Source organism: Etheostoma spectabile, chromosome 13, assembly GCF_008692095.1.
Source record: "Etheostoma spectabile isolate EspeVRDwgs_2016 chromosome 13, UIUC_Espe_1.0, whole genome shotgun sequence".
Classification (NCBI taxonomy): Eukaryota; Metazoa; Chordata; class Actinopteri; order Perciformes; family Percidae; genus Etheostoma; species Etheostoma spectabile.
The window spans coordinates 29,810,173-29,836,166 of NC_045745.1; the positions used below are offsets into that span (position 1 = coordinate 29,810,173).

General features: G+C 39.7%; 2 long non-coding RNA genes across 2 annotated transcripts in view; one reads left to right on the plus strand and one right to left on the minus strand.

Moving 5' to 3' along the window:
- LOC116699975 (uncharacterized) overlaps positions 1 to 5,713 on the plus strand; it is a 16,482-nt gene extending 10,769 nt beyond the window's left edge. The window contains exon 3 of the long non-coding RNA XR_004334541.1: positions 5,551 to 5,713. This is a non-coding gene — a long non-coding RNA (uncharacterized LOC116699975). The remainder of the gene's footprint in view (positions 1 to 5,550) is intronic.
- Positions 5,714 to 6,783: 1,070 nt separating this feature from the next.
- On the minus strand, positions 6,784 to 19,453 carry LOC116699978 (uncharacterized). The gene is made up of 3 exons (XR_004334544.1): positions 19,441 to 19,453; positions 16,300 to 16,305; positions 6,784 to 6,838 (listed from the first exon to the last, which is right to left on the minus strand). It is a non-coding gene; the product is annotated as an uncharacterized LOC116699978 (long non-coding RNA).
- Between the last annotated feature and the right edge of the window lie 6,541 nt (positions 19,454 to 25,994).

Sequence of the window (25,994 nt, forward strand, 5' to 3'; positions counted from 1 at the left end):
GTCGTCCAGCAAAGTCTTTTGTCAGTTACCTCTGTCTTTTTGTTGAGAGTGAGCTAATGTTAGTGTGCTTGTTTGTCTTTGCATGTGTGAGTAGGTACATTGTCTCTGCATGTGTAGGTCAAAGATTCCTCTTCGTTTACATCCACCATGTTTCTTTAATGGCACACTGTCTTTCAGCTAGGTGGATTTCAGGATGCCATTGATTTATCTTTTATCAAACCCTGTCTCACTATTTCTCCCTGTGAGGACGGCTTAAGGTAGAGGCTTCATTTGGTCATTTTCTTATTCCTCTGGCAAAAGGGTAACTCATGTAATGCCCTTATTTGCATCCAAAGTGTCCTCCTTTCAGTTTTCCTTCAACTCAAATGTCAAAGCCTGATGCAACAGCCTTCAGTTGTCTCGTAACATGGAAACAATGAATGTCAACACCAAAGCAAGCATGGATTCACCACTATACGCCCCGAATATGGAACATTTCAGAAATAGTAGCATTTTGTCAAAAATAGCACTGTAGCATCCCTTCCTCTTTTCCTATCTGTATTCTACGTGGGATTTCAACACGGAACTCCTACGAGAAAGGGTTAATGAATTCCTCACACAGATAGATATTGCCATGGAAACAGCTGCGTGACTGCTTGCAGCTTGTATACACACAGGAGGAAAAAAACAATGGTGCCAAAGGTATTTCAAAATTCAGCAAGCAGAGGCTTTCCAGTACACATAGCTGCATTTAAGATTGTTTTTTTTGTTTTTTTTAACAAGCACAGAGCCACAAAGAGCAAGGAGTAGCCACCTTGAATCCCCCGGTCCTCCCTCTCTCTCTCTCTCCTTCTCTCCCTCTCTCTGAAATTCAAAGGAATGTGATTGGCATTGAAGATGCATTTGCAATAGCCATGGAGTTAATGCATTCAAAAATATGAGGTCTGGATGTGGTAGATGGGAAATAATACTATGCTCTGTCATTTCCTTTGCAATAACAAAGCGCACGCACACACACACACACACACACACACACACACACACACACACACACGTTCTAACACAATTCCAACAGAGAATAATTAATTCACAATATGAAACAGACCTAAGGCAATGTGCCTCACAGTTGAGCTGAGAAAGAAGCAATAGACTGAGGGCCATGATGCTTCTTACACTCTCAAATACAAAAATGCACAAAGCCATGGCTGCACACGCACACACACAAAAACACACACACAGTGCACATGTACATGCAATAATTATTTGTCCCTTAAGATTATACAATCCTGCCCGTGTTTCCAAAATAGGTGGAACAGCACACTATGAGATGGTAGGAAAAGCTAATCCATTTCCACACAAAAACATGTTCTTTTAGTGCCATTAGACATCCTCCCAATAGCGAGTCAATAGCCCCTCGCACTGCCCAAATGGACTTTTACGCTTGAGTCTGCAAATATGACTCTATAGGTTGGTTTTCTGCAGTATTCACTGCTGGCACTCAGTTGCTGAAGCAAAATAACCGTACTTAGATTCATAAATATTTTGAGATGCATTGAAAGCTTTTAAGTCCTTAGAGAGGAGATAGCATAGTGATGCAAGGAACTGTAGGTGCGGCAAGCATAGTGTTCAGTAAACAAGCAAATAGAAAAGAGAAATAAGCAGGGACAAGCAGGGACATTAAAACACAGATAAGCCTTTTTTTTGTAACTTGCAGAAATCTACATAGCTTTCTGTCCATTTTGGACTAAAATCTTCTCATTCACTTGAGTTGTTTTTTCCCTCCTCCAGTCAGAAACAGGAGCAGGGAATTCTCCCAGGATCTGAACCACATTCCATCGGCATATGTCCTGTCCATTATGTTGGATGTAGAGTATGTAGTGTGTTCCATTTTTTTCCAGGTACATACACTATAAAATATGGCAACCACAAAATTCTTCATGCGTTACGTTAAAAGCAAAATGGCCATGTGATGTAGTGCATCTGTAAGATGAGACGGTCTTCAATAATTTGTGTCAGTTCATCCTAATATTTTCATCGTATTTGTTATTTTGAGCTGCTGTGTCCTTTGTGATTTCTATTCAAATTCTCTGCGGAAAAGGGAATAAAAAGAGTCTGTGATGTTGCTTTTCATTTGTTCCCCTGTTAAAATAACAACGCAATCAAAATGAAACGTGATTATGAATTCGAACAGGCACAGATGAATACACATCAAGGGTTCACATTCACTTTACGAAAATGAATGAAAGCTATTTTCAGAAATCAACACAAATAAGCTATAATTAGGCAGGAAATGTCACAGGTTGGGGCTCACGTGGGATCAGTCAATTCCTAATTTGATGACTGCATCGGTCCATTCTGTTAAGTTTTTGAGCCACATTCACCCAGGTTAATTAAAAAGAGACGGACTTCTGCAATCCCCTCATCACACAGCATGACGAGCTGTGGTCAAGTATAATTACACAGCTGTAAGCAGATCATAATTGGATAATATTTTTTTAGTAATTCCTTATGGGATCCGATCCTCCGCTGGGAATTTTTAATTGATGAGATAGCTCACAGCTGCCACGAAGTTACAAGATTAGGTGACTATCATAGCTTATCACACAGACGCAGAGAAGTAAGTCATAAAGCAAATTAGTGGGAGGCTCTGTGACTTTGTCAGGCAGGTACGTGAAGAGATATTATATTATTTGAAAGATGAGCTATGGATGGACACTATCAATTTTGTATAGCTAGGCATAACACGCCAGGCTTAACAGTGACATGCAGGTAAGATATTAAAGGTGCATTTCTCGGGCCTTCTCTGTATGAAATCTTAATGTTTCCAACTATCAACAAAGATTTTCGACAAAATAAAAGTCAAAAAGGTCCATGACCAAAATGTTGTGTCGCCAAAAAAGTCAGTGCTGACTGTACAGGACTTCAACCTTTCCTTTCTTAAGAAATACAATTAGAAAATCTGTAGTGTGAAATAGCCTTTTGTTTCAAGTTTTCGCCAAAACATGTCATCCACCCACTGCATACTAAGGATGTCACCCAGGTCATATAACTCGAGAAATATACTTCATAGCTACACAGGGACTCACAAAAATGACACACAATTTCGAGGAAAACATTAATTCATTTAAAAAGTACACACTTAATTTAACCCTCGTGCTGTCTTCCCGCTGACCTTGATTTTTTTTTCTCTTTTTTTTAAATCAACGTTTTGGTCGTCTTTTTCGAAATGTTTGTGGCTTTTTCCCCAATTTTTTAAAACTTTTTTTTTTACATTTGCCACATTTTTCTACAAAATCCACCTACAACCACCTCTTAATCTCACTAATTAATATTTTAACTTTATTAACTGACATGTAAAAACAGCGTGTTATGGCTTTAGGGAAGGTTTTGAGAGGGACTACTTCTTGGTCAGGCGCAGGGATTTCTTGTCACTGTGAGGTTGCAAAATGGCTTCTAGAACAACACATAGACGCCCTGTGACATTTGTATTTATTACAGTTGTATGTTAAACCTTTTTTGACTGAATGGAACTTTTAAATTTCAAAGAAAATGCGCATGAACGAGTCAGACTTTGAGATTCTTTTGTAATCTTCTTCAAAAGGACGATCACACATCAAACGCACCATGTTCATCCTTGAAACACCTGCTATGATTAAGCACGTAGCACCTCCGATGTCAGACTGAATCAAAATACCTTCTTTGTATACATTAGGAAATGATAGGTTTATACAGATACAGAAGTTGCTGTGACTTGTCTCGCTGTCTGTCACAAGTCTCCGTCACCCACGCCTCCGGTATAACCACTACCAGCTGATATGGCTGACATAAAGTCACATTCAGAATTCCCAATTATTTCTGAGACACTTGAACCAACAGGGAGTGGAGTTGCAAAAGAAGAGTCAATGATGGTACACTGCAGTAAGAAAGGTACTTTTTTGGGGTTTGAGAATGGCTTTGTGTTGCCGGGTGGTTGCTCATAACACCGTACTCCACCTTAAAGCAGAGGAGAAGGAGAAGGAAATGTCTTGAGATTCCAATGAACAGGACGCTTTACTTCCAAAACACTCAGCACCTGGTGAGTTGTGTTGATTCACTTCAATAATGATCAATAATCCTATCAACCAACCACAGATATATTATGGTCATTTAGTGCGATGGGGCAGTTAAATCTTAGTTATTACCCCCTTTACAGTAATGCAGAGCTGTTATTTATTGCAGACATTATTTAACCTGATATTTGCTCTCCTCCGGTTGTATGCTGACCTTGAGCCTATTGTGTTATCACCACAACTCTTTCACTATAAATATCTGGACGTGTGGCATGCAATGTTTTAATGAACATACGGAAATGTATTGCTCAAATGAATAAAGCTAAAGAATTCAAATAAAACAGGGACACTTTTCTACTGAAATTAGTTGAGTGAAAATGTGTATCGGTAGCATCTGAAAGTCTTCGCAGTTATTTTTGTTTCAGACATTACATTTTTTATATGTAAAGGCTACCTCTGTAAAATATTTGTGTTAACATTTAGTTAATTTAATATCTACACCAATAGATAGATAGATAGATAGATAGATAGATAGATAGATAGATAGATAGATAGATAGATAGATAGATATTGATCCAATAAAATGGGAAATTACAGTGTTACAGCAGCAAAATCAGTCACACGGCACAGAATATAAATATAAATTAAATACTCGGATACATTATACATACATATAATACACAAAAAATAATAATAGGAATAAAATAAAGGAACAAATATTTGAATACATACAAGTTGGGAATACAAAAATGTTAAATTGCATACAAAATGTGTAAATAAACCAATTGTGCAGGTTGCAATAGCAACAATAGTCCCACTATTAGTAATACTTCCACTATTACGTGCTAAATGAAAAATCACACAGTGAACTGAGCACTACACACACAGTACACGGTGTGTAAATCAACAACACTCCAGAGCCTGAAAATAAAATAGTTTCTTCCATCTTCTTTATTTGTTTATTTATTTTTAAGATCCAATGCTGATGGTTCTCATCACAATGCCCTTCCATCTAAATTCAATTACAAGAATGATTCAGTTGAAATGTTCTGCAACACAATGCTTCCTATATCCTAAACCTAAATCCCCTGTAATGTATCATACCTAATGGTTTATGACTGGTAGCAACATGCATTGTATGTTCCTGGTAATATTCACAGCATATATACACATATTGTCTTCTTTGATTTCCTATTGTTTGAAGTATTTTGACTTTAGTTATATAATGCTAGTCAATGAAAAGTAATGTACAGCACATGTCATGGTTCGGGTCATGTCTTCTTCAGACACAGCTGCTTGTTGACCTTTAAAACTTTGCCTGAACCCAAACAGCCAATCACAGACGCTTTGCCAACATGTCCATTTCTGTCAACACGTCCTCTTCTGTTGACACACCTACCAGTCTCTACCAATAGGCCCATGTTTCAGGGCTGGAGCCAGCTGACTCTGGAGGGAAACTTCACTAATATCTCAAAAATCTCAGGGGCCTAATAATTTAATATGTTACTCCAGATCTGGGTAGCACTTCACCACGGTAATAAGATGGTAATAGTGGGGTAACAGTGTGATAATGAAGAGGTAACATAGGTAATAACTGGGTAATACATCACAATAATAAGATGTAATACTGGGGTAGTAAGGTGATAAGAAGGTAACAGATGTAATAACATGCAATTACCAAGGTAATAACTAGGCTGCACAGTATTGCCTAGCCATCACCGGAAAAGTACTTCTAATATCCTTCACTGGTCTCCGTCCAGAACAACGGGATCTGTTGGTCCATTTCTTTAACTGTCTATGCACAAACCATGAAGCTTCCTGCTCACATCCAACTTCCTGACTAAATCACAGGGTGCAAAGTTCCTACTGTTCTTAAAGGAACACTCACGCATGTGAAACAAACTAATTACGATATCTGGGTAATGATAATATAGTTACGTTAATATTGTAATAACATGATAATAATAGGGTAATATATGTAGGAGGAACTGCAGCTGCTTTGTTTGAGGGTTACGTACGTGCAGGACAAGACCCATTTCATGGTAACTTTAGAACAACAGAGGTGAAGAGATTACTTGGAAACTACCAGAAGCATTTCCAGGTAATCTCTGCACCTCTGTTATTTTAATATTACCATGTAATAAAATAGAAACAAGCGGTTATGCATTTTTCACCACTGATTCATGGTTGTTACACAGAAAATATCAGACATGTTTCCAGGTAAGAAGCCACAAGAATAAACACAATTTTGGAAGGTATTACACTGATAGTAGCCTAAAATACTGTGAAAACATGAGCATATATTACCCCATAATTATCATGTTATTACAATATTAAGATCACTATATTACCACTACCAACATATCCATATGTTATCATCAAACCTATTTCTAGTGATTACCTTGGTAATTGCATGTTATTACATCTGTTACCTTCTTATCACCTTATTACATCTTATCACTTTGATGTATTACCCAGTTAATACTTTGGTAATTACAAGATATTATCTATATGTTACCTCTTCATTATCACACTGTTATCCCACTACTACTATCTTATTACCATAGTGAAATGTAAAGTGCTCCCCAGATCTGGAGTTAGGCCCCTGAGATTTTTGAGATATTAGTGAAGTTTCCCTCCAGAGTCAGCTGACTCCAGCCCTGAAACATGGGCATATTGGTAGAGACTGGTAGGTGTGTCAACAGAAGAGGACGTGTTGACAGAAATGGACATGTTGGCAAAATTACCTCTTCACTATCACACTGTTACCCAACTATTACCATCTTATTACCGTGGTGGAATGTAAAGTGCTACCCAGATGGGTTACAGGCTTCCACCTTGACATTTTTATTAGGCTTGAATCTATTTGCCACATCTCGGTCTAAACCACCACCTGCCTTCACATGCTTTTGTGTGGCCTGGCTAACTGCTCCATTGGTGCACCACCACTGATGGCTAAAAGACACCTACAAGACATCTTTCCTTCTCAATTACAATTATTTTTTTCCTGACTTTACCAGCAAGCTAAACCCATCCTTGGGTATTCCTAAGAATGCAGGTAAGCCCTCCTTGGCTGAGATTTTGATGAGACGGGGACTCTGGAGCCTACAGAAACCATGCATGCTAACCATTTAGCCCCCCAAAGGCCAAGCGTCTGGTAGCCGGCAAACCCTCACTTTTGAGGAAGGCCTTCATAACTCCTCAGCCACTTAGCCGGACAGATAAATTACTGTGCCCAAACACTCAGAACAATGAGCTTAGCCAATGCACTCCAGACTAGCTATTGCACATTATGTTACTGGCTGAACTTTAGTCACAAGAGAGGGACACCAAGCCCGGGATGGCCATTGTAATATAGAACCTGTTTAATATAATCATTTTTAATGGGTAAGGGCGTAGCAAAGACAGTAGTTGCAGCCCCTCTTGCAGATGGCTTATGTATAATGACGCACAATAACCTCCTCATGTCTTGTGGAATGCAGTGGAGTCAAGATTCAGCCAAGCCATGGACAAAGTCCAGAACAAATATGCAGACCTCAAGCGGGGCCACCCATCCAGGTTAACTGACCGCTATGAAAACTTATTTGGCTATCCTTAGCTGTCTACACTGGTGTAAACATGCTTAAGGTAAATCAGAGTCAGGAATGAAGGTGATTTATTGTATTCATTAAATTTCCCTTTGTCTGACACCTGCTGCCAAACCATTTGACCTTACAGGATCACTGGCTACCGATCAATCCAATCAATCCATTGTTAAATCATTAATCACCAGTAAGTATGATGTAATTCTTATTCACAAGCTTACTTGTAATTGGGCAATTAACCTGAATCCAATCATCAAAACAAATGTTCCCTCTATGGTTTGGACTTAAAATTTCTGGAGAATCAAAAGTACTTCTGAAAAACACTGCAATTTTGAACACCACACACCATAGAAGCCATCATGATTTTCTTTCTCGTAATCTATCTACGTGTATAGATTGCTTCCTGGATGCCATTATGTTAAATCACACAGGTAGTAGACCACTGTGGTGTACTACAATTTGCTGCATCTCTCTCAAATTTCAGCCGTGTGATCCCATCAGCAGCAGGAATTTCACTTTCAAAGGGGAAATCCCCCATGCTGGAGAAACAGAGATCAAAATAGTTTTCCTGGCAGGATTACAGTGCTGATATTTTCACTGCCAAAAAACTATTTTGAAATCCTTATATTCAAATGCAAAAAACTGATTTTAAAAGTATTGTATTGATGTGAATTGTAGATGTGACAGCAGATGCCTCCTTCAGATTGTGTAAATGTGCCTTGGATGAGTGGTGGATGGCCTTGGTCGGAGGACCACAGTGCACTCCAAATTAATTATTTGGAAGTGTCTCACTGTCTCGCTTGCTTAAATACATCTTCACAAGGAGAGGTCTCTTACTTGGCCAACACATCTAGTCATGTACTGGCAATAGATGCAGCAGGGCATAAATTAACAAACATGCAAGGACACGTTTTCTTTCCCCATCATACAAGCTATTGACTCAGTGATGGCCACTCATATCCCAGAAGTGATGCATTTACAAACAGGTGCCCTCACCAACTGAGATCCTGCTTGCAGAGAGGAGAGTGGAGCCACTAGCATGGCTAGAGATCTATTCACCATACAGTGCCCCTACCTCTTGTCATTTAATTTACATTGCTCATATGAGCAGTATGAGTGGATGGCATTCGTAAAATTCAGATCAATATATGAGCCAAACTACTAAAGCACATCCTCTGGCTCATCAAATCACAATCCAAGTATCCAGATCCACCACTTAATCTATCCTGGCATAATTAGATGATGATAGAATTTGCAGTGAATCAACTGAAGCCAACATTGTCTGCCCATTTGACACTATGCTTATTATGCCAAGAACCCTCCTGCTTGACACCAACATATGCATACTTGTAGTGGCATATTGCCACTTTCAATTCAGTTGTTGACACTTTTTTTATAGATTTCTTGCTGACTTCCCTCTCTGCTTGTCTGCATTGATCATGAATGGGATGTTGTTACTTTGCAGCTATCACCCTTGCTAATAGAATTAAGGCATTACTTTGAAATTGCCGACTTTAGCAAGACGCATTTTGTTTTGTCAGACTAGGCTGATCAAGGCCCTGCGTTTGACTATTGAGTTTAGAAATCACTTTCACCACATGTATCTTCAAAATAAAAAACAAATCATTTTCAAAATGAGGACTCATATTACATTTGAAGGTTAATTGAAACGTTCCTAACAATATGTAATCAAAGTATGAAATGACCTGATGTCAAAGTCTTTTCAATGTTGCGAGTAATCAGCAACCACTGTACTGTTCACACTTCATTGGCCTCACTGATTGTGATGAGATCAATAAATGATACACCAGGAGAGGCTGGATGTTAAACCTGTCCCTTCTTTTCCTTAAAAACTGCACCATTTGATAATAATCCTTCCCAGTATTATATTTATTATCATATTCTGATTAATTATAAGAAGCGATTTGAGTTATACCTTCAGACCTACAGTACATTATCTACCAAAGGTTTTGATTTAAAGAAATCACTGTTATAATGTGCCTCGTCTTGCTGGCAATTTGCCAGTTTATACAATATAATTCATATGAAACTGTCTGCGTGTCCCAAATCCTACATATTATACAGTATGTACTCCATGCTAGTCATAGTACAGTTTTAGCAGTTAGCATAAAAATGAACATACGTTTCCATTTTATACTAACAGAAAATGTACCACCTTTCAAAATACATATAACTTCTTTCAGCTGAGCGCAGAACTTCCATTTCCATTGTGCACTGCATTGTAGGAGAATAAACAGACACACAAATGCATTTTGTCTAGCTCGAGCCAAAACTTGCTTAGAGTTAGTAATGCAGTATGGAATTGGGACATGACATTTGTCTGTGAAGCATGCTAACTTCAGCTTTTACTCCCAGTATGAGCAAGGTGGCATTAATAACCAAAGTCAGTTGGTGGATACATCTGGAGCTAAATGTTTTCCCCACTTTGTACAAAGTACAATCCCAATGTATAATTTATTTTAAAACTATATAAGGAAAATATTTGCGGCCAAAAACAGACAAGACTAATCTAACATTCAAAGTGTCCGATGCTTGAAAAAAACGAAACGAATTGTGACCTGACCTGAATGCATGCACGTAGAACAAAAAAAATTCAAGACAAGTACATCATCTAACGTTGTATAGTTGTTCTACAAGAGGCCGGCTGTAGAGCGGCTGCCTGCCAATTGGAAGGTTGGTGGTTCAATCCCTGGCCCCCCAGTCCCATGTCGAAGTGTCCTTGGACACTGAACCCTGAGTTTCCCCCGATGCTGCGCCATCGGAGTGTGAATGTGTGTGAGTGTGTATCTGATGAGCAGGTGGCCCCTTGTACGGCAGCCTCGGCCACAGTGTACGAATGTGTGTAAATGGAGAATGGTTCCTGTACTATGTAAAAGCGCTTTAAGTAGTTGTTAAGTGTATAAATGTGTGTGAATGGTTCCTGTACTATGTAAAAGCGCTTTGAGTAGTTGTTAAGACTAGGAAAGCGCTATATAAATACAGCACATTTACCGAGAGACAACATAAAATAAGATGATCACAACAGCTTTAACTTCGTTTGGGTGACGCAAATTTTGTCAAGTATTACCTTCATTTCCCTTGAACCTTTCAGAGAGATAGCACAGATCATCATCTGCATAGAAAGGAAAAGCAAGGACACGTTGTATGCCACTATAAGAAGTTTATACTATAAGCTTGATGAAATTTATTGATGGACTAGCTACCGGTGGGGGTGATTCATTGCATTCTACCAAATGCGTGCTGTGATGAAAAATCTCCTGAGCAAAGAACTAGGGTGTTCACAAAACTATGCACATTTGTTTCATTAAAAGTATTCATTATATTTGCACCTTATTTGGTTCCGACTGCAAGACTTTGGATGTTTTCACTTTGACTACATAAATAGGACATCTAATATTTATTTAAACATGTAAGTTGATCTATTATTGAGGTTTTCCGGCACACTAAGAAAGAATATTTTTCTTTTATTACTTAACTTCCTAAGGACAAGTGTGCTGGTCTAAAATAGTTTTTTAGAATTGCACAGCTCCATAGACACACAGTCACAGCAGCGAGCACCCAAGTCCAGCCAGAATGTAACGCATTGGCCACCAGGGATCTCCACTGGAACAACTTAAGGTCAAATGCCTTGTTTGAGGGCACCTCATTGGGTGACTTGTAAGACTTTTCTAAAAACCTCACTGCAGAGGTACACGCAAATTTCTTTTCATTCATACTCATCTTCCTCGAGGCACCTATTTTTCTTACAATCGTGTAGACTTTGTTCTGGCCCTAGTGATCCAAATCACACAGACTCCCAACAGGAACAGCTGCGGAGCCCACTCTAGGGGAAAGGAAGTGTGTGTGTGTTTTTGTTTGTGTTTGTGTGTGCATCTTTATGTCTGTGTGCATGTGTCTGTTTGTGCAGTGGGGTTCAGCCAGGGGACCCGAGCCATCTTTCAAAGCAGCTGCGCTACACTTTTAGAGAGGTGGCCTCACATAGATGGGAACATATTAATCAGTTATAAGCGCCACATTCTGTATTAGTTTGATATGAAAAAATAGATTTTATCTCTGAGAAATTATTTAAACCTAGTTTTAAATGCAAACAATAAATAAAATCGTATAATATAGCAAACATCTAACTCAACAATGTGTGCCATAATTAGGCTTATAGTGCATATACAACAATCACAGTCACTATAACAAATAAGCACATGACTGAATCTCTCTCTCTGACTCTCTCTCTCTCTGAAATGGTCAGTGCTGTATTAAGCGCACTTGAAGCCTGATTATGCATTCTTCCGTAATGCAGCCTTCAGTGGTCACTAATTTAGAAACAGAATCTTCCCCAGGGCTTCTTTCTGCTTTGCTCGTTATATATGGATTCCCATATAGATGATTCACCTCGTTCTCCAAAAGGCACATGAACTCATGGGCAGGTTCTACTGGGTCAGGGTTTGGACCTCCACATTTCCCCTGGCAGGCCATGCTTTCACAATAAACCAACCCAGAAAGCAGCGGTCATTACTGCAGGCAAGCCAAGGCCTTCTCCTGTGGTGTCAAACCAATATAAACTAATCTGTCAACCTAAATGTGCACAGCTCAGTATTCTGCATGTCTAAGAGACCCGAGGGAAGAAACTCATATACTGTACAGCATTATGCAAAGACAAGACCAGAGCCAACTAAAGGGCCTGGGAAGCAAATGGTTTGTGCAGCAGGAGAGAGAATTGAGAAACAGAGTATTGCAAAGTGCAGCTTGTGGTTTTGGGCAAGGTTTGGTTAAAGGTCAGATTTTGGTCATTTTAGTCAGCAATATTGCACATTTCGATTCGTATGTCCATATGATAAATGCGACTCATACTGCAGCCTTTCTTTATCCACATCTTATTAGTCATGATACAATAATCATAGCACTTGTGTGGCCTAATTCTCTAATTTGTTAAATATTTTTGAGAAGTGTGAAGTGTGGCTAGCGTCACTTGTCCCTTGGGTATCCTATGGTTATTTGTCTGTGAAGATTCAGAGTAGGTGCGTAAAATTTGGCACATTTGTGCCTTCTGATCTCATCTGACAGAGCAGAGAAAAAATGGTGGTGACAAAACAGTGCTGATTTGTGCAGATGTGGAATGTCCTAAGGGAGCCCTTTTGCGCACGTGCTTCATTGATTTCCCAACTGAGGGTAACAGCGGAGCCAGAGGTCAGACCCCAGTGCCCTTGCACATAGATTCAGCCTTTTATGGGAATAAGATGTACACAGTGAGCAGGCAACAAAGTATAATATCAAAATGTCCACACATGTCACCACTCATGTTGAATGTCTGCCTGTACCAGCAAATGAACAGTCTTAAACAACCACTCCATTTTTTTTTTTTTTCCCCTCTATCATCACTCATTTATTAATAAAAGATGATTGGAACGTGAAGCCACTTGTAGTTATTGGCGGTATGTGTTGTGGGGAAGCTTCGTTAGGAAATCCGCCGTAGCACCTGGGCACAATGCGAGAGCGAATGAGAGGAGAGGGTTACAGTAGGTGGGTATTTATAGAAATGCCGGGAGAGGCGAAAATGAGGTGTGGCCTTGCTCCCAACATTTTGCTAGGTAGCATCAGTTACGATGAGGACATTTCAGAACCAGATAGATGGGATTCCAATCAGTAACACTTGACATCCTCTAGTTAGTCTAGTAGTGATCCTGTAAAGCTATTTCTACTTTTCATTAGAAGCCACTACATCATTTGTACCACACTGTCATCTCAGAAGTGGCGTGCGACCCTCTCCCTGCACATTTATCATGCCATTACCGCTGAGGGATAGCAAGCAAGGCCAAGGAATAAAAAAAGAAAACATTTAATTTTATTGCCGTTTGGAATTGATTTCTGTATGTCAATGCCAACAATTAAAATACTGTTCATTTGGACCAGTAGTTTAATATCATGGCGTATTCCATCATTGTCATTGCTCTGTTCAAAATCATATTTTAGTCAAGTTGCGTAAAAATGCTTACAGTGTAATGCTGCATTTTCTCCATTCAGCATATTGGCTTTATTCCTGAAATACTGTATGTGCAAAGGGAAAAAAAAATACATCTGTTTAAAATAGATCTCTGCTAAATAATGCAGCAGTTAATAAATGTAGCAATTTCATAAACTTGTATTACTATTCTGCTTCAAAGATTTGTCTTAGTTTGGATAAAACTGCTGACGTGCCCTCTAGTCCTGCAATTGCAAGTGCTCTTGTACAATACGAACCTGGAAAGACAGGATTGATTTATGAATGTACCTCGATCTGCCCGGAGGTATTGATAGACCACTCGTCACACCGCATCTCATTGCCAGTATTGATTGTGCTGTATTTCAGGGTGGGGGGTTGTGACCTTAGATACTGTTGTGGATTGCCTGACTGTCACTCACTTCACGTCAAGGGTCACATGCAGCCCTCACACAACCCATTATACTGCAGCACTGTATGTACCAGAATAATACCACTCCTTCTATTGTTGATGTAGAGCACTTAGTGTATTGAAAAAGTGTATTGGATTAACATCACTGTTTATAGCGTTAAATAGTGATGGATCTAAATGTCTATCATAGATTGTAAAAAATAATGTACGGAGCTTCCGGGTCTGAAAGGTGATGCCAATGCGGAAGTAGAGCTGGGCAATATATCAATATTATATTGATATTGTGATTCGAGACAGATATCGTCTTAGATTTTGGATATTGTAATAAGTGTTGGTTTTAAAGGCTGCGTTACAGTAAAGTTGTCATTTTCTGAACTTACCAGACTTACCTTGCTGTAACTGTTCTATTATTTACCCTTCTTAACCCACTTTTTAACCACAACTAATTATTTATCAAAAATCTCACTGTGTAAATATTTAGTGAAAGAACCAATAGTCAACACTACAATATCGATGCGGTATCGATGTCAAGGTGTTTGGTCAAAAATATCGTGAGATTTGATTTTCTCCATATCGTCCAGCCCTATGTGGAAGTGCCTTGAACCTGCATTCTGTCTAATTTACAGCGGGGGATGACTCCACTGGTTTAAAAAAAGAAGCCAGCTTGCATAAAAGTCCATGAGAAAAGGACCCTACTTCACTTCTCACTCATTTAATACCTCAATAAACATTTTCATAATAGGTTTATGGTCTCAATCGCTAGTTTCAAGTCTTTTTCAATTCAGCATGATGTTCATTTCATAAGTGATGGTCCTATTTATTTTAAAATAGAATAAAAATAATAAAGCAGGGCATGCTTTAGGGCATGGCTGACCTGTCAATCAGGACCATGGACTGTTAATATTTACAGTCTATGATCAGGACAGAGGTTTAACAATGCTAACCAGGGCACTCTGTACCTTAAAATAGCCGTAACTTGTTTTTGGGTGTCCATGTTTTGTCTTAAACGTTGACCCTCTCACTGTGTGTTTTCTCTTCTTCAAAGTTGATTTGAACATTTTGGGTAGACTAAAAATGTTTCGCCAACCACGGCTAGCTAGCTAGCATTAGCTATTAACTTGAGGGAAAGTTTGTTGATTTTACTGCCGTACATACAAAGGAATGGCACCAGTACACAGAGGTCTACATTTATCCGGCGGTAAAACTTAGCCAGATGATTCGTTCAGAAGGGTTGTAAATCCGCAACTCTCTTCTTTAGCGTTTAGTTTAGCATCATGCCATGCAACCATAAACAACACTGGTAAGGCCGCATCATCCTCCTCAGCTTAACCGCTCATCCAAAAATCCTCACGTCCAGTTTAAAAAAAAAAACATTACCGGCCATGGCCAAAATTGCCAAACTCAAGGCCTCAAAAACGTCAGTCCACAAACCAACGGGTGACGTCACAGATAGGGTTGGATACCGTTCTTTTTTTTTTTTTTCAGAACCGATACCGGTACCTCAAATTTGGTTGCGGTACCCAACAATACATTTTAGCAGTACTTTCCCTCTGCAATAACAACAATTAAACTATTAATGAATTAAATAAACCTATTTATCCTTTTTACTTAGACCATGTTGTTATTCATATAGAACATTTTACACGCCAAAATACAACACCTCCTTCTCCCTTGACAAACCCGTCCTTGCAACCCATGTAAATCAAATAACTATTTATGTCTTACACTGCACTGAAACTGTGAAATCCAAACAGACCCGATATGTAGTCAGAGATTCACTTGTAACCAAGCTGATGGGAAGAAACTCCTTTTAAATATGCACCTATAGTCTGTGTCACATATTCTGTGTGGGCACTAATCACATGTTAGTATGTCTATTTATAAACGCCTCTGTGTTTATGTGTGTGTTAGTGTGGGTGCAGCCGGTTCCATGCGTTTTGCATAATGAAACCTGCTTGAAATATTGCAGGCTTGGGCTATTTGTGCCTCCGTTTATGTTTGTGTTGGCATTGCATGGGACAGCTCTGGAAGTGTGACAGGTAAAGACTCCACCTGGCCCCGCTGGCTACACCTGGCCCCGCTGGGCCCACCTGCTTCCTCGCTGGCAGGTGACGTAGAGGGGGCAGACTGTTGCCATAGGGAACGGGCGGTCCTGTGAAAGGATTTCTTTTAGGGCCAATCTGGAGGACCATGGGTGAGCACTTACTTCCTCAGGGCTACTGGCATCCGCCGGCGCTTTTGACTGGCACAAAAGGCAACACATAATTAACGTCATTATCTCACCTGGCACTGCTAGTCTGGGTGCAACATATTCTTTTTTTCTTTAATGGTGTGCTGTATTAAATATGAGGCTGTGCATCAGTCTGCTGTTCGCCTTTGTGGTATATTTCTGTCTCCTTCTTATGTTTCATTGGAGCACCTCCTCAGAAGCCCCCCACCCCCTTCATGTTGGTACCATTATAGCTCTTATGACTGTACCTCTCTCTCTCTCTCTCTCTTTCTCTGTGTGTTTTCCTGCATCTAATGCCACAGAACACATCAGAAGCTTCCACTGACAGCATATGTTTGTGCTGCCTGGCCACGTGACTGGAAGGAATCCCGCATGTGGAAGTGAATGCACGTCCTGTTTCTCACATTAGATATTATTTATTATTATATTTTGATGGAATATTGCGGGTGCTGGGTTTGCGCCGCTCACTTTAGTGCACACAGTGACAGGATTTTAAACGCCGTCGTGAATTAATTTGACTAACAAATTCAAACAAAATGTTGCTTCAGAAAATACGGCTCTAATTGGAAATGTGGTAAAATGATACTATTACTACTGAATCTATCATCAGATCTCAATATTATATGTTTCCACGTACAGCACGTACAGTGTGTTAACATTATAGTGAACTCAAGAATGATGAATGTCCTCTACTAATCAAATCCTAAACAAGGCCAGTAGTACAGCATGGGTTTCAAAAGAGGGTGCCATACTGCAGTTATTGACTGGGGAAGATGCCAGTACATTTGCATTTCTCAGCAGGATTCAGTAAAGGGGGATGGGGGGGGAATGGGGAAACCCCCTTGAACCGAACAAAGCCCAAAGATACTCGGTCTCATGAAAGTAGGCCTCACAGCGGTAGCAAGACGAATGGCATCCAAACTGTCTCATGAGTGAGGCGTGGGTTAGTGGAGAATTACTCTACAACAGCAAGCCCATTGGTTCAGAAAGGAAAAGACAGCTCAATCTGCTCCTGGGGGGGGGGGCAGCGTGAAGAGATGAGGATCCAGGAGAGTAAAGAAGCATGCATGGGAATAAGATCTGAGCATGTGGAGAGAAAATGCCGTAAAATACGGACTTTAACAAATCTGATAATAAGATAAGAGTGACAAAAAGGTATGTGACGCGAAAGAAAAGCCTATATTAGACAATGAAGGCTTGCAATATAGTTGCTATGGAGATGAGCAAGTCTCCCAAGCCTCGTCATTTCTCTGACTCCTCCCGTGAACGCTGGGATAAAAATAGACATGGGCAGAGAACAAAGAGCTATTTAAAAAAAAAAAAAAAAAGACAAGATGAGTGAAGAAAGGTTGTAGAAAAGCAGTGACATGTGTAGAGAAGTGCATGTGTGTCTGTCTGTGTATATCTGTGTCTTTGAGTGGTGAAGGAAATGGTGTGAAGGCACCATGCAAACCGTGCCTCTTGGTCAAATGGTGGAGCAGAGTGAGTGATAGACAGCCTGCTTGTCTGGCCGAGGAAACCCCATCATTACCATTTGGCATTAGTAAAGCAACCGAGAAACAACACGAGGAGCTGCTGGCTTTGACTTTACTAGCCACAATCACTACATTATATACACTGGCAGTATCTCATTCCTATTCCTCCACCTCTATTATAAATAATACTCATCCACAGTAGTGGTAGTAACATCACGTACATTGTGTGACAAGATATCTGTGTCCCATTCTTATCAAAAAAAGGCTTATTTTATTATTTATTTTATTGTTTTACTCATTTATCATTTTTCACTCATTGTTTTGACTGTTACTACCACTATTACTATTGACAATAATAATGATCATCATCATAACAAAATATACATTTTAATCTTGATCTGAAGAATATTTTGTGTTACTGATTTTTCAATATGTGAGTGGTTTAGGTACGTTTTTAAGTATTTAGTATGGTTATACAGGTGGAGCTGATATAATTTTTATTTCACACTGTATTAGACATAACATGCTCTAGTCTAATGTCAGGTCCCTAGTCCATACTACATACAGACTCGTAGCAGGTTTTGCTTATCAGGTGTGTTCACAGGAGAAGACTGACTGAATGAAGTATGCTCAAAGCAGACTTTAGTATTCAGGCTAAATCTAGTAGATTTTGGAAAGTGCAGTTGATGCACATTATTCTCCCACAATGCAATGCCCAAAAAGGAAATGGGAGGAACTGCTCACAGGTGGGGAAAAAAGTAAAGTAAAATAAATTGTGTGTGGTGGTAAAACAGCTCCAAAGTTTAAATTCCACTAGTTCAGCGTATATACAGAATATGCAACTTATGTCTAACAGTTGTGAAGTGTTCATGTGCATAGTCGGCAAAACACCTGCTGGTTCAAACTGGGTGAAGAAGAACTAAATATTCGCTAAAAATTGTTTTTCTCACTTCTCACCTTGCTGAAGTGATGTACAGGTGGACTCCAGGACGTTCCAGGTGCACCAGAGCTCAATAAGGACCACACCCGACCACGCTGTAATGATGTTGGGTGTGAGCGGAGGTGAAACGGGGACTGACATTTTAAATAAGCGAGGGGGGACTCTTTAAAATTGTGAAATGGTTCTTAAAGGGTCCCCCTCTGGACTCCGAGCTATAGACTACCTTGTCTGCTTCGTACATGCAGCTTCATGCGTGTACAAGTTTCATGTTCACTAGTAAGCCATCAAAACAACAACATCCAAAATCTAAATGGGCTTATTGTGACTCAGGGGAGAAGACAGGCCCAGAGAGAGACCCAGAGAGTGGCAGCTGGCCCTAGCTAACAGGACAACTGCTAATGGGACACCCCATCTGCTGCTCCTGTTTTCCTGCCCATTGCCCATCCTAGTGCCAACCTCTGTGCTTCTGGAAAATATCCTGAGCTCCCCTGCTGTTTGGCATCTATCATCTCATAACATTATTTACACCAACCTCCATAATGCCATAAACATTTGGCAGGGCAACTTTTAGTGCATGAAATCAAATAGCAAATGTTCAGCGGTTACAGTGCATTTAGTAAAGTTTTGCACTAAACCTACCAGTCTAAGCTGGACATACATATCTACGTTGGTATGTGTAGTTCAAACCGCTGGACAGTGGAGTTGCTACACCTGGACCACCAACAGCATTAAGTTGTTGCGTTCATGTTCAAACATTAATAATTTAACAGCAGAAAGACCATTCATTTTTCAGAAAGAGCACTTTTATTCAGATGCATTTTTAAACGCAGGATTTCTTTAACGGATCATGTACTTACAGAATATTGTGATGAAAAACAACCCTTGAAGTCACCCTCAATTAAAAAATTCTGTATTACTCTGATTATTTTAACGCAGGTGTTTTTTTTCCTTCTTTTTCCTCTTGGCTTACTCTATTGTTAATTGTCTTTAGCAACATTCTAAAATCCTCAATAAAAGGCTTCATGACACTTATAATAAAGGCATAGCTTGATAAGAAATTTCCATCTTAGATGCAGTCTCAACAACAGTCCATCCATCTGCTACCAACAACTTCCATGAGCTGTGGTGATGATATGGCTTTTTTCATTAACAAGTGAGGAGCACTGTCCTCGCAGACCCCTCTAATTTCTAAAGTGCATAGCATCACTCTCCTCCACAGCATATATAATAGCCTCTTTTCTCTTATGCCGGATTTATAGCTGCTATCAGTCACATGTCCGCACGCCAGCCACCAGAGTTATGATGATTATCATGATGCGAGTGAACCCTCCACTTCCTCATTCCTTCAGCCTCCTGCCTGGATGAGCAACACATGGATCAAACCTGCCTTTGCAGCACCATCTGGTGACCACTGTTGTGATTCAGGAAGCCTTCTCGCAGATGAATGAAGGAAAAGAAATTCGACCCCGTTTTACATTCTACCTGCAATACCACTCTGATCCTCTGGATGGTGTCTCAAACCTGTGTCCTTCCTCCTCAATGATGGTCAACCCACACACAGACAACCAAAGTGATAATTATTACAGTTTCCTGCTTCGTAATTGGCCCAGTTCCTCCTAAAACTACTCCTCTTTGCTACATCCATATGGATGGACTCCTCCATGAAGGATAGTTGGCCCTCACATGGCCACTGTTATTATCTCCCCTCCACCCACTGCTCTGATTAAAGCTGCTGAGCAGGCTCATTCTGCCACTATAAAAGACACCACGTGTACAGAAGCCACATATTAAGAAAACAATAAGTATCCTTCCATTTGATGTTAATTATCCTGTTTTATTTTGTTTAATATGTGGTACAAAAAAAACATTTGTACAGATTGAAGGTTGCAAAACTTGAATTGAATTCCTCTTTAGGGTTTAACTTGATATCTTAAAGATGTCCACCAAAGACCGACTAAAGGCTTTAAAACAGTTCTATTTTGTGTATAAAACAAAAGTGGCTAAAGAATACATAGCTCTTTAAATTCTAACTGTGTTACCGTTTCAATTCTCTATTTCACGTTGCATTTGGAAAGCCACCAGCTGAGGAGATGAGACTTATGTAGGCGACCCTGACCTCTGACCTCTCTGAGAGGGGGAATTGATAACAGGCTTTATTCATATGAATACTACTGCACAGCACCAAGGATGGCTCAGATGGTAGAGCAGGCGCACACATATAGAGGTTGAGGCCTCGATGCAGAAAGTCCAGGGTTCAAGTCCAACCTGTGACGATTTCTTGCATGTCTTCCCCTTTCATAGCTGCCCTATCCAGTAAAGGCTGAAATCCCCCAAAAAAAGTCTTTAAAAGAAGAAAAGACCAATACACTATTATACAATACAGGTACTGGACTTTTGGTAGTAATTTCTACTGAATGTTGTAAAAGAAAAAAGTGTATTTTAATAACTTGCAAGTGCATAATATATTTGGTTATAAAGACTGAGGAAGTAAAGACGATGGCACATTCGGCAAATTTGTCATTTTTTCCAACGGTATATTAAAGGCCCTGACTATTTTCTCCATCACCCTCATACATTGCTCGCAATGTTGTTGTTTCATATGAGATTTCTGTACTTGTTTTTTGGCTGTGCTTTGAAGGGGGCAAAGCTCAGTTCGAAAAATGTGACAACATGTACTTAATTAAACTGAGCAGTTGTTGGCTTGTTTGCATATTTAGTCAGTCAGCTCATTTAGTTGTACTGTAGATATTTAATGATAATGAAAGCAAGTTGTCTGGGGCTTTACACAGTAAGGGATACTTCATCATCAGGACATTAGTTACATTGGTATGTAAATTAAAGCAAAATGCATTCACTCTGATGCAAAATGAAGAAAAAAAAAGATTTGTATTTGTGATAAAATAAGGTGGGGGGGGAGCGTCAGAGGTAATGTTAAAAGAGCATTGTAATTTTAGAGCCCATTTGTTATTATTAGAACACACAAGGTTAGGTGTGGCACTTTGCTAACCCCTAGCATGCAAGTTTTGATCATCTGTATGTTGAGGTGGTGCCCTCTTCCTTCATGATGTCAGAGACAGACGCTGCTCTTGTAACAACATAATCTCTTTCATCTTTATTTTCAGCAGGACAATATTAGCATTGCACTGGGCACAAAGAACCCTAAAAATAAAAAGAAGGTGAAGGATTTTTAACACCAAAAAAAATTTCTGTAATTAGAAAACAGATGAAAAACCCCTTCTGTCCCAAGCTAAAGGCTACACTGGGATTGACATTTTAAAGAGGAAGCATTGAGTTAGGTTTTGGATTTGGGTCAATGTGCACAACTTACCTGAGATGATGCGGTAAACAAACATGAGGGCTTAATGCAGGTATGAAGGAAAAAGTACTTCAGTAAAATAACAACCCAATAACATTACAACCATATAAAACCACTGCATTACAAGTATAAATCATGCAATCCTACTGTATTATCAGGTCAATATAATGTCCTTAAAGTTTCAAACGTTTATACTAATTTCCGGTGGCTGATTTATTATTATGCATGATTAGATAGATGCAATAACCCAAGTATATTGCAGTGGTACAGGTTGTAGTTACAGCTTTGTATAGTCCACTAGGTCCCAACCTATAGGGATCAAGCCCCCTCCAATGGGTCAAAGTTCTCCTTCACATATTTGCATTTACATTTTGGACTTTTCCTTAAATGTTTTTTTGTGACATATTGGATATTTTTTATCTTTTTTCTTATCTGACTTTGGCCTAGACAGGAAATTGGTGGAATTACTAACATAGACATAGACATCTAAAACATAACTAGGGGCCCTAAGCAACAGCTTTTTTGTTAGGTGCCAAAAGCCAGACGTGTTGGGAACAAGGACTTTAATCTTTAAGAAATGTGTTTTGAAAGTAAGTGTTAAAACCCGAATAGTAAGTAGTGGTTAACGGTGTCAGATAAATGTAGTGAAGTAAAAAGTACAATATTTAGCTCTGAATTGAGGGAGTAGAAGTATAAAGTGGCATCAAATTGAAAACACTTTTCTATTTGCCAAATACTTGTACATTTACTAAATTATCATGTTTCAAGTGACAACTGTATTTGATAAACCTGAATCAAAATGAATGCTTTTCAATCCTAACTCTACACCAACACCGTACAGAGAACATGCAGAGAACAAATAAACCTACACTGAGCTTGAATCTGAGAATATCCTTTGAGTAAAATATGATTTACCCCAGAAAGTTATTTTGTGCAGTGACTGGAGACATAACAAGGAAGACACTGAAACCTCTGATTTGAATGGTGATTGTGATTCATGGCCTTCACTGAGGTGGCTTCAGGGGAAATAAATATGAGTTCACTGATGTGAACTATTCTTCATTTTGCAGAGGCCTCCCGGGTCATGGTTAACGAGTTGGGCCATATATTTTAGGATCTCATTTAAACTGTGGTTCTTTAGGCAGACACACAAAGAGCAGCAGTGGCATTATACATACTGGTTCTAGTCTCTATAGCCAACTGTCTCAAAAATTGATCAGGAGTGGGAAAACAAAGCTGCTTCATTATCGCTCACGGAATTACATTTCATGATGAAGAGCTAGACTAAATAACTGTCTCGAAGCAGCCAGATTCACGAGAGCCAGCTCATCTCAGAGAACTATTCACACAACATCTCCCTGAGCTAACGCTGCAAAAAGCCACCTCGGAGCTTCTCTCATCGCTCTAATTTCCCTGGGGCTTTTATGCATGTGGATGTTTTTTAGAGATGGGTACAGGCTACACACATACCAATCAAAACACTTTGGCCATTGTCGTGTACTTCCTCACATTTCTCCAGTAGGTCCGTGTTAAAAGCCTGTCCTTTTCCACCATTTGGTATTCCCAGCTGCAGCCCCAGTTTGTTATATTGGCTACGACGTCACTCGGAGTGCACTCTGCGCTCGCTGACTTTACGAAGGACACATCATTTAAAATCTGCGCATAAACCTGTCATTCTCTCATGAGACCTGTCCGTGGTAGGCGGAGGCTTTATTTGTGGCAATTGTAGCACCCATGAACTAGAGTGGTCTTCCATATTTTGTCCTGTTAGACTGCATAAGGCACTCTAATCAGCTAAAGGGCTACGTGATTTACATTCACTGTCAGTTCTGTTCACTCCTGTATCACCATTCCAGACATGGCCAAGGTCACTCTGCATCCGAATTCAACAGATAGTCTGTCCAGCATTGGCTGGTGACATTAAGAACATTCTCTTTTACCCTTTTAGGAAAAGAGGCTCCATGTTGTCTATGTACAAACATGTCGTGCATGAAATATAACAATAACTTCATTTGTATAGCGCTTTTTAAAACCAAGATACAAAGTGCTGTATGATAAAAACAATACATTAAAAACTAGTTCCATATTTAAATATAAATGAAATAAAATACTTAAGACTCAACAATAAATACAACAATATTAGCAATAAATAACAACAGTAATATATCAGTTATGAAAAGGACAAACAATAAAAGTGACGAGACAAGATTTTGGAACCATTAGCAAGAGCCCTGCCCGAGGATCCCATCAGGCATTGGTCCGGCTCGTAGGGAGTTGGCAAATCACAGATATCGGCAGGAGCCAGGCCATCCAGGGCTTTAAAAACAAGCCTATGTCTCTATGCAATATATACAAATGTAGTCTATATCAGCAACGTTTCAATTACGGGATAGTTCTGGTGCCACCAGAGGTTCTGCTGGATGTCCCTTATTTTCGGCCAGATCTCCCTCACCTTCCGCTTTCTTTGTGTAGGCATTTTAAACTCCAGTGGATTTCTGAGGACTATGGTTAACTGCTACTCAGATCTCTGCAGGGTGAATCCAGACAGCTAGCTAGACTATCTGTCCAGTCTGAGTTTTCTGTTGCACGACTGAAACAACCATTAAACGTACACATGTTCCACCAAAACAAGTTCCTTCACAAGGCTATTTTGCAGCGGCAATTTGCTTAGCACCACCCAAAAAGATTGTGACTGGTTTTAAAGAAATGCCACAAAACCAGAGCACTTTTTTCAGCGCTGTGGAGGAAGGTCTGGCAACGCGAGACTAATATAGGCCTACATGTAATACCAGGGAGTCAGGCTGCATATGCAGTCTACATTACATACCCTGTGCAGCATTATCTACTTTAAAGCATTCACTATAAAACAATGACCTTACATTTTACACAGGAACAGCAGAGGGTTAAAAGGGTGACCACTGTAATCAGAGATATTAACACAAGCCACAGCTGAGAAACGTCTACAGCTAAAGAGAAGCCACGCCGTGAGACAGACACTCTGAAGAATAGATGATGTGTCATAGATGCCGATGATACAAACAAAGAATGACTTGCTTTAAGCAATTAAAGTTAGCCACCATACCTGCTGAACAGCCATGTTTCCATGGCAGCATTCCGTAACCCTGGTTGACCAGTGGCACCACATGAAAACATGGTTCATTATTTGTGGTTTGCTAACAATGTTGTGCAGTGAGTAATGGACAGACATAAAGGTGATGTGTAAAATGTGGTGTGACCGGCTATGAAGATGGAATCCAGCAGGGCATCCTACGCCCCACAGTGGAGGGGTGGGGGAGTAGGAAAACGAGTTGAGCACAGCTTTCCAAAGGCCCGGTTATTGCATGCTCACCGCTACATCCACGGGGGGGGGGGACTCTGGGGACCTCCGGCAACAAATGGTTCACCTCTGAAGTCAAGGTGGCAGTGGTTTGTCTTGGGGACATCATGACGGAGATCAAAAAATGATCTCACTTAATCAATCAATGGCAAAATGTGGCTGAAACAAGAGGAAGTTGAATAGACATCTACATGCAGATAATAGTTCACATATTAATAAAGTCATTTAACAGCTCTGACACTGAGTCAGGGTTATTGAAGGAATATTTTTCAAAAATGAAATTAGAATGCGTATTTGTAATCGTCCTGTCTCATAAACTCTCACTTTACAACCAAATGTAACCAGGTTTTGATGTCTTCTGACGTCAAAATCACCGAAACAATGCTTACTGGCATGTATTCTTTATTAATGTGTTGCATGATTATTGATGGGAATTCATTATCTGTTTCTAAACTACCAGGAAAGTTCATTACAACCAAGTAAAATCCAGCAAGACTGCACAGTAAAGGGAATAATGTCCTGTTTTGGCCAAACCTCAAAGATCTTTAGTTTACTAAAATTAAAGAGAGAAAAGCAGCAGATCCTCACTTTTGAGACGCTGGAATAAGCAAATGTTTGGTCTCTTTTCTTTAAAAAAAATACTGAAAACATGAATTCATTATGAAAATAATTGCCATCAG